The following is a 12787-nucleotide window of genomic DNA, read 5'->3' on the forward strand; positions in this document are numbered from 1 at the left end:
CCATGTGGGCATTCAGGGATCTGCATACAGGCATGCGACGCTGGTATGCTTAGCCCTGCACCCTGTGTAGTTTAAGTGCAAAGTGCTCCTTCCGACAGGGAGGCAGCAATTTTTTGGTAGTTTAGGTGGTGGCACGGCAAACATTAATCAGAGGGTACAACACACAGAACTTCTAGCAGAGCTGGTATCGCGATGAAGTTCTAGATAAGTAAATGCGATAATGAGTAAGAGCATTGCAGGCTCACCTGCAAAGCAGCATCAGGTGTGGCATCCGTAATCTGTGCATGTGACGGCCGCGCATGGACAGATAAGGGGGGATGTGGAGTGAGCTGCAATGTGGTGAGAGCTTCCAAAGGTGAAGCGAGCTTCCAAAGGTGAAGTCCGCGGGAGCATATTTTAAACAGGTAAGTACTGAGGATAGTACTGAGGTAGGGGGGTGAAGTTTAACTCCAATCTACCAATAAGAGTAAACAGAGTTCATGAGAACCATAAAGCAACGAGATCAATTACGATATATATTGATCAATTTAAAGTGTAAAGAGTACAAGCCGCAGGGCGAATCCCAAATCATTAATAAGAATTGATTTGTTTGTATTTCGATTTCAGGTGTTTGGCAATATGGATTTGAGACAGATGCCGTGCTGGCAGCAAAGCTGGAGATGTCAGTCGGATACGCGAAAGGTTCCAGATGCCAATCTAAGCTTGGAGAACAGCGAGATTCCTGAGATTGGAAAGAGACTAAAACACGAGATTCCTGAGAGTGGAAAGAGACTAAAACACGAGATTCCTGAAATGGGAAAGAGACTAAAAACCGAGGTTCCTGAGATCGGAAAACGTCTAAAAGAACTGTCTGAGCAAAGCATAGTGCAAATTGCTAATGTTTTTCTTTCCCAAGGTGGTGCTTTTATAATGAGGAGTACCGTGCTGATGGTGATCCTAGGTTGCCATTTCGTCCTAGGAGAACGAAGAGAGGACATTCTCATGTATAATAAGGGGTTAATGAGAATGCAAGGCCCAAGCATGTTAATGTTTGGTGACAAAGGTACTAATCCTTTCACACCTCCCTCCGCTTGGCACAGGCGGACCATGCAGGGACGGAGGAAAAGAGCACTTGTGCCAGGAGAAAGCAAATTTCATGGCACAAGGTGGGTGAAAGGTCTGAAGGGTCAAGTGTGCGGGCAGTGGGAATTTAATGGCAGTGTAAATCTGCTATTTAATACCACACTCCCAGAATCGATGCACCGATCCAAAGGTTTGTTAAAAGGTACATTGCAGTACAATGGGTACATGCAAAAGGTGGAGTGTGTGATTCAGGGGTACCTTGTCTTGGTTATGCAGAGTGAGATGGGTCCAGATTGGAGAGGAACGAGCAGGAGGTGTCAATTCTCTTACCAGAGAGACGCAGGGGACCACATCACACTCTGGAGCTACCAACAGAGAGTGCCTCTGAAACAACTATACACACGTAAAGGCTGGAAAGCCAAGGGTGGGTGGTTCTCGAAACAAGAAGTAAAAATCGAGATCAAGCCACATTTCCAGGTGACAAAGAGGGTGGGGAGAGCGGTCCCGGGGGAGGGAAAGCCCACACAGGGAACCCCATTCACACCACACGGGTCACAACCGGGGACGATATTACACAGTCCATATGCAGCAGCTTATCCTCATGATAGTTGGGTAAGTGAAGAGGTACTCTTAATCGAAAGATTGCAGAGAGTACAGTCTTCGCGACCTCAGGTACATATTGTGCCTCAGGATGTAAGGGGGGAAGAGGTCCAATCAGGACAGCTGGGGACATATTTTGTCAGCGAGAGATTGGACAAGGGGAGGTATATTAATTTTTCTGGAGAAGGATCTTTTGCATGGCAGCTTCGAGATGTTTGGGTGAACAAATGGAAACGGTGCAACATTCCTTTAGGCACCGCTACTTCCTTAGTTCCCACCTCAACCCGTGTCTTACACCAGGACCTGAGAGGTCAACCTTTTTTGGTGCTAGACGGGGAGGTGAAGCAAGTAGAGTTGTCCTCATGCGGGCAATTCTTGCAGAAGTATCTGCGTTGGCCGGGGCAAGCCAAATTTAGTGAAGAAGCCTGCAGGCTCAATAACGCAGAATGCGAGGCTACCATTCAAAAGATCCACCCTGAAGCCAAACCAATAGTTCCGGTGGCTGAAGGAAGGGTTTGGTTTTTTAACATAAGGTCTAATGATACATTCAAGGTATATTCTCATAATTGTTCCGATAAGGGGGATTTTCCAAGGGGAACATATTGTGTGAGTGGAGATCCCATATGGATCCTGTCATCCAGGCTGGATGACGTTGTTTCTCAAATTGTTAAGAGAACTCTAAAGGTCAAAGTTTCACGGGTAGTTCCCGTCCTGAAAGAGAACACGACATGGGACGAAGGGGAACAGGGTTTGATCCAAGACGACCACATTTTGTTACAAAGGTTAAACAAACAGTACACTAAGTTAGAGGTAAGATTTCACCATGATACAGGTGATCTTAACGAGGTAGAACACAAAAATGAGCAGGTGAGTTCCAGTCTGCCCTGGTGGACAAAGGTTCCGGTGATGTTCCAGGGACACTCGGACGGGGCATCTGCAGTTCCAAAGTTCTTTCTACACCCACTGGTCGTCTGGATGGGGATGACAACTTTAGGCATCATTATCCAGGTGAGGTTGCGGGTTAAAATTACGTAAAATAAATTAACCTGGTCCAGAGATTGGTGCCTCATAAACAATCTCCTGAACCAATAGTTTAAATTAAGGGATATACAGGGTTACGGGTATAGGTTAGTAGTACCTATGATGGGGCTGATTGTATAAAGGCGCTCTTTTAGAAGGCACCTGGCACTGCTCCGTTTTGTAACAACCAAACGAGTTTCACTTTTCTGTGGTCATGCAAGTTTGTGAGTGATACGCAAGTGACGCAAATGCTGAGCATGTGGTATAGAGGGACTTAGAAGTAGGGCCTCCCCAGAGAGCCTGGTTACAGGAAGACCAAGAGGTCTTGCTCTCTCTCTTCCAGGGGTAACCGCCTAGAGCAGAGAAGTTGTGTGAGCACGAACATCGAAAAGTGAAACATACAAGAAAGAAACCAGGTACTGGGAGGTTCAGACGCTGAGATCTGCGGGTCAAGCCGTTTTAGGGGGGATTGTTATAATTTAAGTAGGCCTCAGTTACTTGGCCTGAGTTTTAGGTAAAAGACTTGTCCGCAGTGTATGCCTTTAAAATAGATAGAGGTTTGGTGATGCAGGCAGAGGCATCTCAGGGTCTGCGTGTAGCAGAAGATACACGCAGATACTGAGAACATGTTCCTAAGAGAAGGCCATCGGTTTACTCTGACCTCCACTTACAGGACAGGAACAGTAAACATTGGCCATATTTACTAAACATCCACATGCCTGCATCTGGGTCAAGTGCCTCATTGATTATTAATCGAGTAGGCGGGTATGATGACACCACGAGTGGGTCCACCAATAGACTGATATAGGGGGTGGCGAAGATGATGTCATATTTAACTCTTTCCTAGTCGGTATTAAATCTGGAGCGAGCGATGGGGAACTCACTTCTGCTTCTTCCTTCCGCACTAGCTCGCAATACTGACTGGAACCCAATTATTTCTCTAAGCATGTTCTTCCTTTATGTAATCTGATATAATGTTTGCTGTACATAGGTAGTTTAGTGGAACGTAGGTAGGAAGAAGGTACCTGATAGACTTCCGCAGGGAGTCTAATCATGAGCTTATAATGCAACATGAAGATTTGCATAGCTAGGATATGATGACTGTATCTATCTGTCTTTCTGTGACTTGAATAAATAACGGAAACATTGGAGAAGCCTGAGAAAGTCTATTTCCTGTTTGCTGTGTGGAGAGTCAAGTGATCTCACAGTCTGTGAGACGATGGTGTCGAAGCAAGGTGATAAGAACAGTTTATAACAGGAAGCCTTGATAAAGGCATTAAGAGGCACCCAGGTGTGTATAAAACAGAGTTTAAAACAAATAAAAGAGAAAAAAGGGGGAGGTAGCTTACCTAAAGAATGATAAATTCATATATATATGAATTTATCATTCTTTAGGTAAGCTACCTTCCCCTTTTTTCTCTTTTATTTGTTCTAAACTCTGTTTTATTCACACCTGGGTGCATCTTAATGCCTTTATGAAGGCTTCCCAAGTCTCCCAGATATTAGTCACCCACCAGTGTATATATACACACTGTATAAATATAATTAATTTTTAATAAGCACAGGCAACGCCTATTGTGGGTCTCTGTCCACTTTCTCAGGCCAAATAAAGTGCTGAAGGGTTTCAAAAAGCCAGGTGCATCATGTAGTCTTCCTCCCCAAGGTAACAAGGCAGATGTCCCACTAGTATAAGGTAGCCCCCCTCCCCAGTATACATAGCCACTACTAGGCAACCCACCATCCCCATTAGAGATAGCCGGATGTATCCCCAGAACTAGGCAGCCCTCCAACCCCAGATTTGATATCATGATGTACCCCGTGTATTTAGCAGTACCCCTAACCAGGTTGGATAGCCATATGTACACCAGTATTAGGCATCTTCCCCTCAAATATAGGCAGATGTACCCCCAGTATTAGGGTACCCCCTCCCAGGCTAGATAGCAAGACATACCCCAAGTATCGATAGCCAAATATACCCCAAGCAGTCTCTCTTCTCAGGAAAGGCACATGTGCCCCCAGACCCTTTCCCCAAGTCAGAAAGGCAGCCTCCTCCCCAGTATAGGCAGATGTATCCCCAGTATTAGGTAGTCTCCCAAAGATTCAGAGTTGTAACTCTGAGGTGTTCAGGGAGGGGTGGGGGAGGAACAGGCACACCCTCAGGGCTGCACTCCCAGAGACTGGTGCTCCCTGAGCCTCTGCCCTAATGACTACCCAATATTACTAATACCCCAGAAGAGAGCTGAAAACGGTGGTCTGTGATTGGGGAGATACAGCAACACTGCACGGTAATATGGCAATGCTGGGGGCAGAATAGGCTATACAGGGGTAAATGCCAGCACTGGAGGGACATGGCTATAGTCAATATACAGTATATCTTCTCTTGTCTCTGTGATGTGACTGAATTAGTACTAGGAAGGTGAGATCCGACCCATAATCTATGGTACATGTAGGGGAAGCAATAGAAAACTGGCAAACAAGTCACAGCAGTTAATAGAAGTTTCATCAAGGGGGATGATCAGGATAGTGACAGGTGTACTATGTCCTCCTCTGTAAACAAAGCATGCCCACCCCAAACCTCTGCTCTGCTCCACATATAACAAGATTCACACAATTACCTCTTCCAGCCGCGTGTTCTCTCACCTCCGGCTGCAACTTCTCTTCCTGCTGTTACATCACTTCCTATTTTTGGATTAATCTCCTCCTTTCTGTGCGTTCCACGTGGGAGAAGTTGGAGCGGCACCTTGTGGTGAATAAGCTAACTGCAAGCTCTTTTTTGTGGAGTCACCTGCAGTCAGCCTTTGAATGCTATTATTATTGTTGTTGTTATTATCATCATCATCATCATCATCATCATCATTATTATTATATTTTTTATTATCAACCACAGCACAACTCCCTTATCTTCATCTTCAGCACCTTCTATTATCATTACTAGCACATGTATGCCTGTTGGCATTTCGCAGGTTGAACATTGCCAATTTCAATGTATTTTGCTACATCCACATAGCAGAAAACACACACAAAATAAAAGTCAGTAAAAGCTTATAGACTGCTTTCCAAATCACAGTGCTTTGCCTCTTTTTTGTACTATTTTAAAATCGTACATGTTGGATCTTCCACATAGTGCAGGTGTAATATAGTGCTTTCTTATGGTGAAACATGCATGTGTTTTGCAATATATATATATATATATATATATATATATATATATATATATATATATATATATATATATATATATTGATTTATTTTATTCTATTTGTAAAGCGCCAACATATTACGCAGTGCTGGACATTAGTTAAGGTTACAGACAATATTTAGGGGTGACATACAACAATAAGACAATACAGGAATACATGAAAAACAGATCACGCAGCACAGTATGAGTACAAGGTAATGCTTAGTCAGTCACTGGATGGGTGTATGAAAAGTAGGTAAGGTGCGACGTGAATGGAGGGAGATAGGGAGTTCTATAGTGTTGGAGCAGCTCTTGAGAAGTCCTGGAGGCGTGCATGGGACTGGGTGATGAGGGAGGTGGTCAGGCGAAGTTCATTGGAGGAGGGGAGTGAGCGGCTAGGTGTGTACCTCTGAGTAAGATCAGAAATATAGGTTAGGCAGGTTTTGTGGACAGATTTGTAGGCCAGACACAGTATTTTGAATCTGATTCTGGAGTGGATAGGAAGCCAGTGGAGGGAATCACAGAGGGGAGCTGACGTGGTGGAGCGATGGGAGGAGTGGATGATTCTGGCTGCTGCATTCATGATGGACTGCAGCAGGGCATTTCGGGTCAAAGGCATTGCAGTAGTCGAGGCGGGAAATTATGAGGGCATGGATGAGGAGTTTGGGGGCAACACTGGTCAGGAAAGGGTGAATCTTGCAGATGTTGCGGAGGTGGAAGTTGCAGGACTTCGTGAGGTTTTGGATGTGGGGAGTGGATGCATGAAAATAGCAAACTCAACCACAGACACATACAAAAACGCAAAATGCAGAGAAAATGAACATAGTAGCGGCCGCTCTAGTGAAGTATCGTCATCGCGGAACTTCAAAGCAGTGGCCGGCATTTTACGGAACGTGCGTTGCTATGTAAGCAATGCGCATAACTAAGGAAGGCATTGCTACACTGCAAGAGCCAGTGTAGCATGCGGCCTTCAATTTAGAGTGCAGTGCTGATCATGGAGCTCACGCTGCTATAGCAACACAGCTTCATGAATTCAAAATTGCTGCTGCGCTCTCCAGACCTGAAAGAAATAAATCTCCACATAGGGCAATATCGTTCAATCTGAGTAGATCACCGCTCCACCTATTCCACGTGACTCATGTGAAGTGCTCTCCCAATTCTCAACCTTATCCGTGTCCCTTGTCCCCTCTCACTAGAATGCTCACCAGATTCTGGCCACCCCAGCGTTCAGGTGGATCATGCGTAATATAGTTACATTTACTTCACTGGATTCTGTAAAGAGGAAAGAATCTCCACATAGGGTAATACAGTTCAAAACACAATATACTTCAAGCTCTGATTCCACCATGTGTCCTTAAAATCACCCTGTGATAGTGCCAATCCGACGTGCTATAAATCACACTGCTCACCAGATGCAGCCCACCTCTAATTCCAGGTGGAAGTTACGTTGTATGTTATAGCCAGGCAAGTTTCACACTCCTAGATCCTTTGAACAGGCCTTTTCATGGTCTTGCTTTTTATTCCACTCTTAAAATTGCTCAATGCTCAGTATAAAAATATAAAAGAAAACCAACATAGCGTAATACAGTTTACACTGCTTCTATGTGCAACAATTCAATCTCACTTACGCCTCCATGTGCGTTCTGCGCATATCATACATCAACATCTGCCAGTGCCCATCCGTCTGGATTCCGTCTGGTGTCCGGGTGCGCCTAGATAATCCGCGCTCTACCATTTCGCCTCCTCTCCGGGTTGCAGGGTATAGATCGGTGCACTTCTGTACTGACCGGCCAGTCCGTGCGCTCTCTCACTTCCGTGCGACGTCAGACGCACAACTCTGCCCTACGCGCATTTCGTCCTCAATGCCAGACTCATCAGGGGCCCCAAAAAGGGGCTGCAACGCGTTTCGCAGGCATAAGCCCGCCGCTTCCTCAGGCAATAAAAATAGGAGTACACAACAGTGTTTGGGTCAAGATACACTTGGCACTCCTCTAATTCCCCTGGCCGGCCAGCCTACTGAGACCCCCAGCAGTGGCCCACAGGGGTTAGAGATGAGACCATGGTTTGGGGATGCCACCCTATATATCACTTTCTGTATACTTCACTTCCTTTATTTGAAGTAAGCTCACCAGGTGTGTCACCATCTTAGACCCAAGGGCTGCTGTCATGGCACGGAGTGTGGGCTTACATACGCCAGGTAACACTAACATGCTGATCCTTACATGTCGGGGTGTGATGGCTTCATGGGGCATTGCTCCTCTCTTTCCTTAGGGGAGTTTTTCTTTGGGGTTTACAACAGTGAAGTGTAACGATTGGTGTAGCACACAGATGTCTGATTATGTGTGATCTGCAGTCTCACCGATAATACAGACGCTATATCTGATTATGTGGTGATCTGCAGAATATCCAATAATGCAAGTATAGCTAGCAGGATAGCAAGGTGTATAGTGCTTGGTGCAACAGTAACTGGATAGTTTGACTAGACCTCACCAGAGGAGCTGGTGGGTACTATCAGTAAGTACCTCACCAGTGACTAGGGCTCACTGGTGAGTAGAGAGGTCTGACAGGCAGGGATCGGTAACAGGCAGACAGATACAGTACAAAATTGGCAGGCGAGAGAGTAGTGATATTTCAGGCAGAGTTCGGCAACAAGGTCAGATAGGCAGAGGTACAGAATCGATAAGCAAGAGCAAGGTAAGAAGAGAAAGCAAGAGAGTCATACACAGGTAATCAATAACAACAACAACAATAATAATCCTAGTCTTGTGTGAAATCCCTGGTTTCCTCCCAGATCAAAGCACACCGGATACTATCTAAGGTCTGAGCACTAACACAGAAGTATTCGCAACAGCAGACAGGTTGCGAGTGAACACCGAAGGCTTTTGAAGCAGAGGAGACCCCACGGCCGCGCCCACTCCAATCAGCCAATCCGGAGCGCCGTGAGTCTCCTCTGACATCAGCCGACCAGCTGGTCAGCTGGCGCGCCTCCTCCCAGCATAAAGGTCCTGTCTACGCGCGCGCCCGCGTGATACAGCTACCCTATGGGCAACTGACAATCCCGTCCTTGGCGTACTAGACACCAGAGGAGCGGGCAAGCTCCCTGAGCAGGAAAGCGAGGCGGCTGCGGAGACACCTTGCGTGCCCGCAGCCGTGGCTTCAGCAGACATTACAGTACCCCCCCCTTGAGGCATGGACTCCGGACACGATCCACCTGGTCTGTCAGGATGCAACTTATTAAACTCTTCCCTAAGTTCCTCTGCATGCATGCGACAACCCGGCACCCAAGATCTCTCCTCCGGCCCATACCCCCTCCAGTGAACCAGGTACAGTATAGAGTTACGCACCACCCGAGAGTCCAAGATCTGCTCTATCTCATACTCGAGCTCCCCATCAATCACCACAGGGGGGGAGGAGAGGAATCCACATGCACAGCAGGTTTCAAGAGGGACACATGGAAAGATTTAACCCCTCTCATACTGGGCGGAAGCGAAACAACATAAGTAACATTGACCTTTTTGGACACAAGGTACGGACCTATGAATCTGGGACCCAGTTTTGCAGAGGGCTGCTTTAAAGCCAAATGCCGAGTAGAGACCCACACCATGTCACCTGGTGCAAAGTCCCACTCCACAGACCGTCTCTTATCTGCCTGCTTCTTTTGGGTCGCAAAGGCCTTCTTAAGATTTCTCTTGACCATAGCCCAGATCTCCTTTAACGTTCCCTGCTACTCTTCCAGAGCTGGGAAGGGAGATGACACCACGGGCAGAGGAGAGAATTTCAGCAATCTCCCCGTTACAACCTGAAATGGGGAGAACCCTGAGGAGGTACACTTCAAATTATTATGGGCAAATACTGCGAAGGGTAGAAATTTGACCCAATCCATCTGGGCATCGGCCACGTAGCACCTAAGAAACTACTCTAAGGACTGGTTAACCCTTTCGGTCTGCCCATTTGTCTGTGGGTGATAGCCGGAGGAAAACGATAGATTCATACCCAGATGATGACAAAAGGCCCTCCAGAACTTGGAAACGAACTGGACTCCCCTCTCTGACACCACATTCTCCGGAATACCATGCAGTCTGAAAATATGGTGAATTAAGAGTTCTGCCAGTTCCTGTGCAGAGGGGAGTCCATCCAAGGGAATGAAATGGGCCATCTTGCTAAACCTATCGACTACCACCCATATGACTGTTTTCCCATCAGATCTAGGTAGTTCACCCACAAAATCCATGGACAAGTGGGTCCATGGTTGCTCAGGCACCGGAAGTGACTGTAGTGTACCCACAGGAGCCCGTCTGGACGACTTACTCCTGGCACAGACGGAACAGTTTCCAACAAAGTCCTTACAATCAGAAACAATCGAGGGCCACCAGACACATCTGTTCAGTAACTCCTGCGTGCGGGCGACACCTGGGTGACCTGCATTTTTATGGGCATGAAAAACATGTAGAATTTTAAATCTGAATTGAAGTGGCACAAACAGAACCCCATCTGGTTTCCCTTCTGGAACCTCCTGCTGAAATGGGCTCAAAATAGATGCCCAATCCTTCCAGGTCGCTATATCAGAGGAGTCAGAAGACTGCGCAGACAACCCCTCCACTTGGATCTCGGTAGCGCCTATTTTGACTTTCTCCAAACAATGATGATGACAGTAGGAGGACCAGCTTAATAACTGTCTGGAACTCCATTCGATCTGAGGGGAGTGTTTTTTTAGCCTCGGCATACCCAGAATTACAGTGGAGGTGGTCATTTTGAGTACCAAGAACTGTATTTGTTCTTTATGCAACACTCCTAGCTGACATAACAATACAGGAGTCTGAGTGAGCGGTTGTTTCCCCTGCAATGGTGAATCATCCATTGCGGTAACCACTACTTGATGTCCCACAGAAAGAAAGGGAAAACCAAACTTAACAGCAAAATCATAAGCCATAACATTAAACTGCGGAACCCGAGTCTATAAAGGCCTGGGTGGAATGGACTTGGCCTTTCCAGGTAATAGAACACGGGAGGAGTAAACGATTACTTTTTAGAGGTAAGACTGGATCGCCTAGGGTAGTACCTCCAGCTACACCTAGGCGATAGAGTTTTCCGCTTTCTTGGGACAATTAGACACAATATGCCCCTTCTCTGTGCAGAAAAGGCAGAGTTTCACATTACGTATCCTGTTTTTTTCAACCTCTGTGAGCTTGGACTGTCCAATTTGCATTGGCTCATCCAGAGGAGGAGGGGAAGAAACAGGAGGTGAGAAAGTGCCAGGAGCAAATCTCCCTGAGACTTTACCCCGAGTCTGCTTTTGATAGCGAACTCGCCGATCAATTTTGATTGCCAAGGATATGGCCTCATCCACAGACTTAGTTTTAGGGTGACCCAACATCAAATCAGCTACTTGTAAGGATCCGCTCAGCTGGCTGCACAGGCAGACAGCTGTTTGACCATTCCTTGTGTCTGCGGGATGCAGGTCTCTGTATAAGAGACCTGGCTTTGTCTTGCAAGTTCCAGGCCTGTTCTGCTGCTGAGGGATTTGCATACATTGGTTATGCAAATCACCTACCTGCCTCCTGTGATGACTGGCAGTATAAAGGTTGGGATTACCCACAGTCCTTTGCCGGTCATTCCTTCAGGGTTTGTAGTAAACACTCCTAGAGTGTCAGCCAAGCTACTTCTTGTTAAAGTTATCTTAGAGTAATTCTCGGAACTGTACTAGGCAGATTCCCTAGTGCAGTTAGGATTGCATATCTGTTTGTTTGTCTGTTGCGATTGTCCTGTCCCAGCGGTGGTCGTCAGGAAATCGTTCTGTTTGTCTAGGGTGCTAACCGGCGCTGCGGTAGTTACTGGTGATACTGGTGCGGTAGTTACTTCTGATCTGTCTTGTCTGGATCGCAATAGCCTCTAGCGGTAGTTGCTGTGTATCCTTCTGATCTAGTTTCTGGAGTGTAAGCTGGAGCTGCGGTCGCTTCTGGCTACCTTGTCTAATCTGTCTTGCCTGGATCGCAATAGCCTCTAGCGTTAGTGGCTATGGATCCTTCTGATCTAGTTTCTGGAGTGTAAGCTGGAGCTGCGGTTGCTTCCGGCTACCTCATCTGATCTGTCTTGTTTAGATCGCACTAGCCGCTAGCGTTAGCGGCTGTGGATCTTTCTGATCTGTGTTCCTGCTTGGATCACACTTGCTCTGGCGGAAGAGCGGTGGATCCATTCTGCCTAGTTCCTGTTTCTCGGTTGTCTGTCTTGTCTGATACGGGCGCTTGCTGTAGGCTCGGTGAGGTAACCGTTAAGCAAGCGTTCACGTTCTTTGTTTCGTGTTGTCTGTCGGTGGTTAGTTAGGCGTGCTTGTCTCTGTTGTGCTTAACACGCGGAGACCGTGCATAAACGTGTGCACTGTTGCGAATGAGTGCGGTGTTCGCGTTTAGTTAGCATTTGTTATTTTCTTTATCATTCTCATTGTTGATTTGCTGTTCCTTTGCTCCCCTTGTGTTCTGTTCTAGTCTGTCTTGTGTCACTTCTGGCGATCGCCTTTATCGCGATCGCGTTCCTACTTTTGTTTCTGCTGATGTGTGTTCACTGTCGCAGGGTCGCAACTAGATTGGTGAACACACATTCGTCCTGTCCCTGTGCTCTTTCTCTTTATGGGCTGTTCAGCCCCGCATTGTCTTGATCTGTACAATCCCCATCTGGCATCTGTGGCCATGCAGCGATTGTACTTGGCTGCACTCCACAGCGCCTCCACAGGTGGGAATTGCCCTCTGCTGGTGCATTGCACCTAGCCTGGGTTCACCCAATTATATGCTTGTGGAAGGTTTTCGCTGTGTCAGTGCGCATCTCGTGCGCTGACCACGAAAACAATTCCGCAAACGTTACACTACTGCATCAGACAATCCCGATAGAAAATAATCTAAAAGAGCGTACTGGCCCCATCTGGCTGACACCGCC

The 12787-nt window shown here is 46.8% G+C and overlaps 1 protein-coding gene across 1 annotated transcript in view; it reads right to left on the bottom strand.

Annotated features, from left to right (window-relative positions):
• Window positions 1-5335, bottom strand: part of LOC137524103 (zinc finger protein 665-like) — a 217820-nt gene extending 212485 nt beyond the window's left edge. Inside the window, exon 1 of the mRNA XM_068243610.1 lies at window positions 5298-5335. The gene's annotated coding sequence lies outside the window, so the exon portion shown is untranslated. The remainder of the gene's footprint in view (window positions 1-5297) is intronic.
• Between the last annotated feature and the right edge of the window lie 7452 nt (window positions 5336-12787).

The sequence above is a fragment of the Hyperolius riggenbachi genome, chromosome 7, assembly GCF_040937935.1.
Source record: "Hyperolius riggenbachi isolate aHypRig1 chromosome 7, aHypRig1.pri, whole genome shotgun sequence".
In the NCBI taxonomy this organism is placed as follows: Eukaryota; Metazoa; Chordata; class Amphibia; order Anura; family Hyperoliidae; genus Hyperolius; species Hyperolius riggenbachi.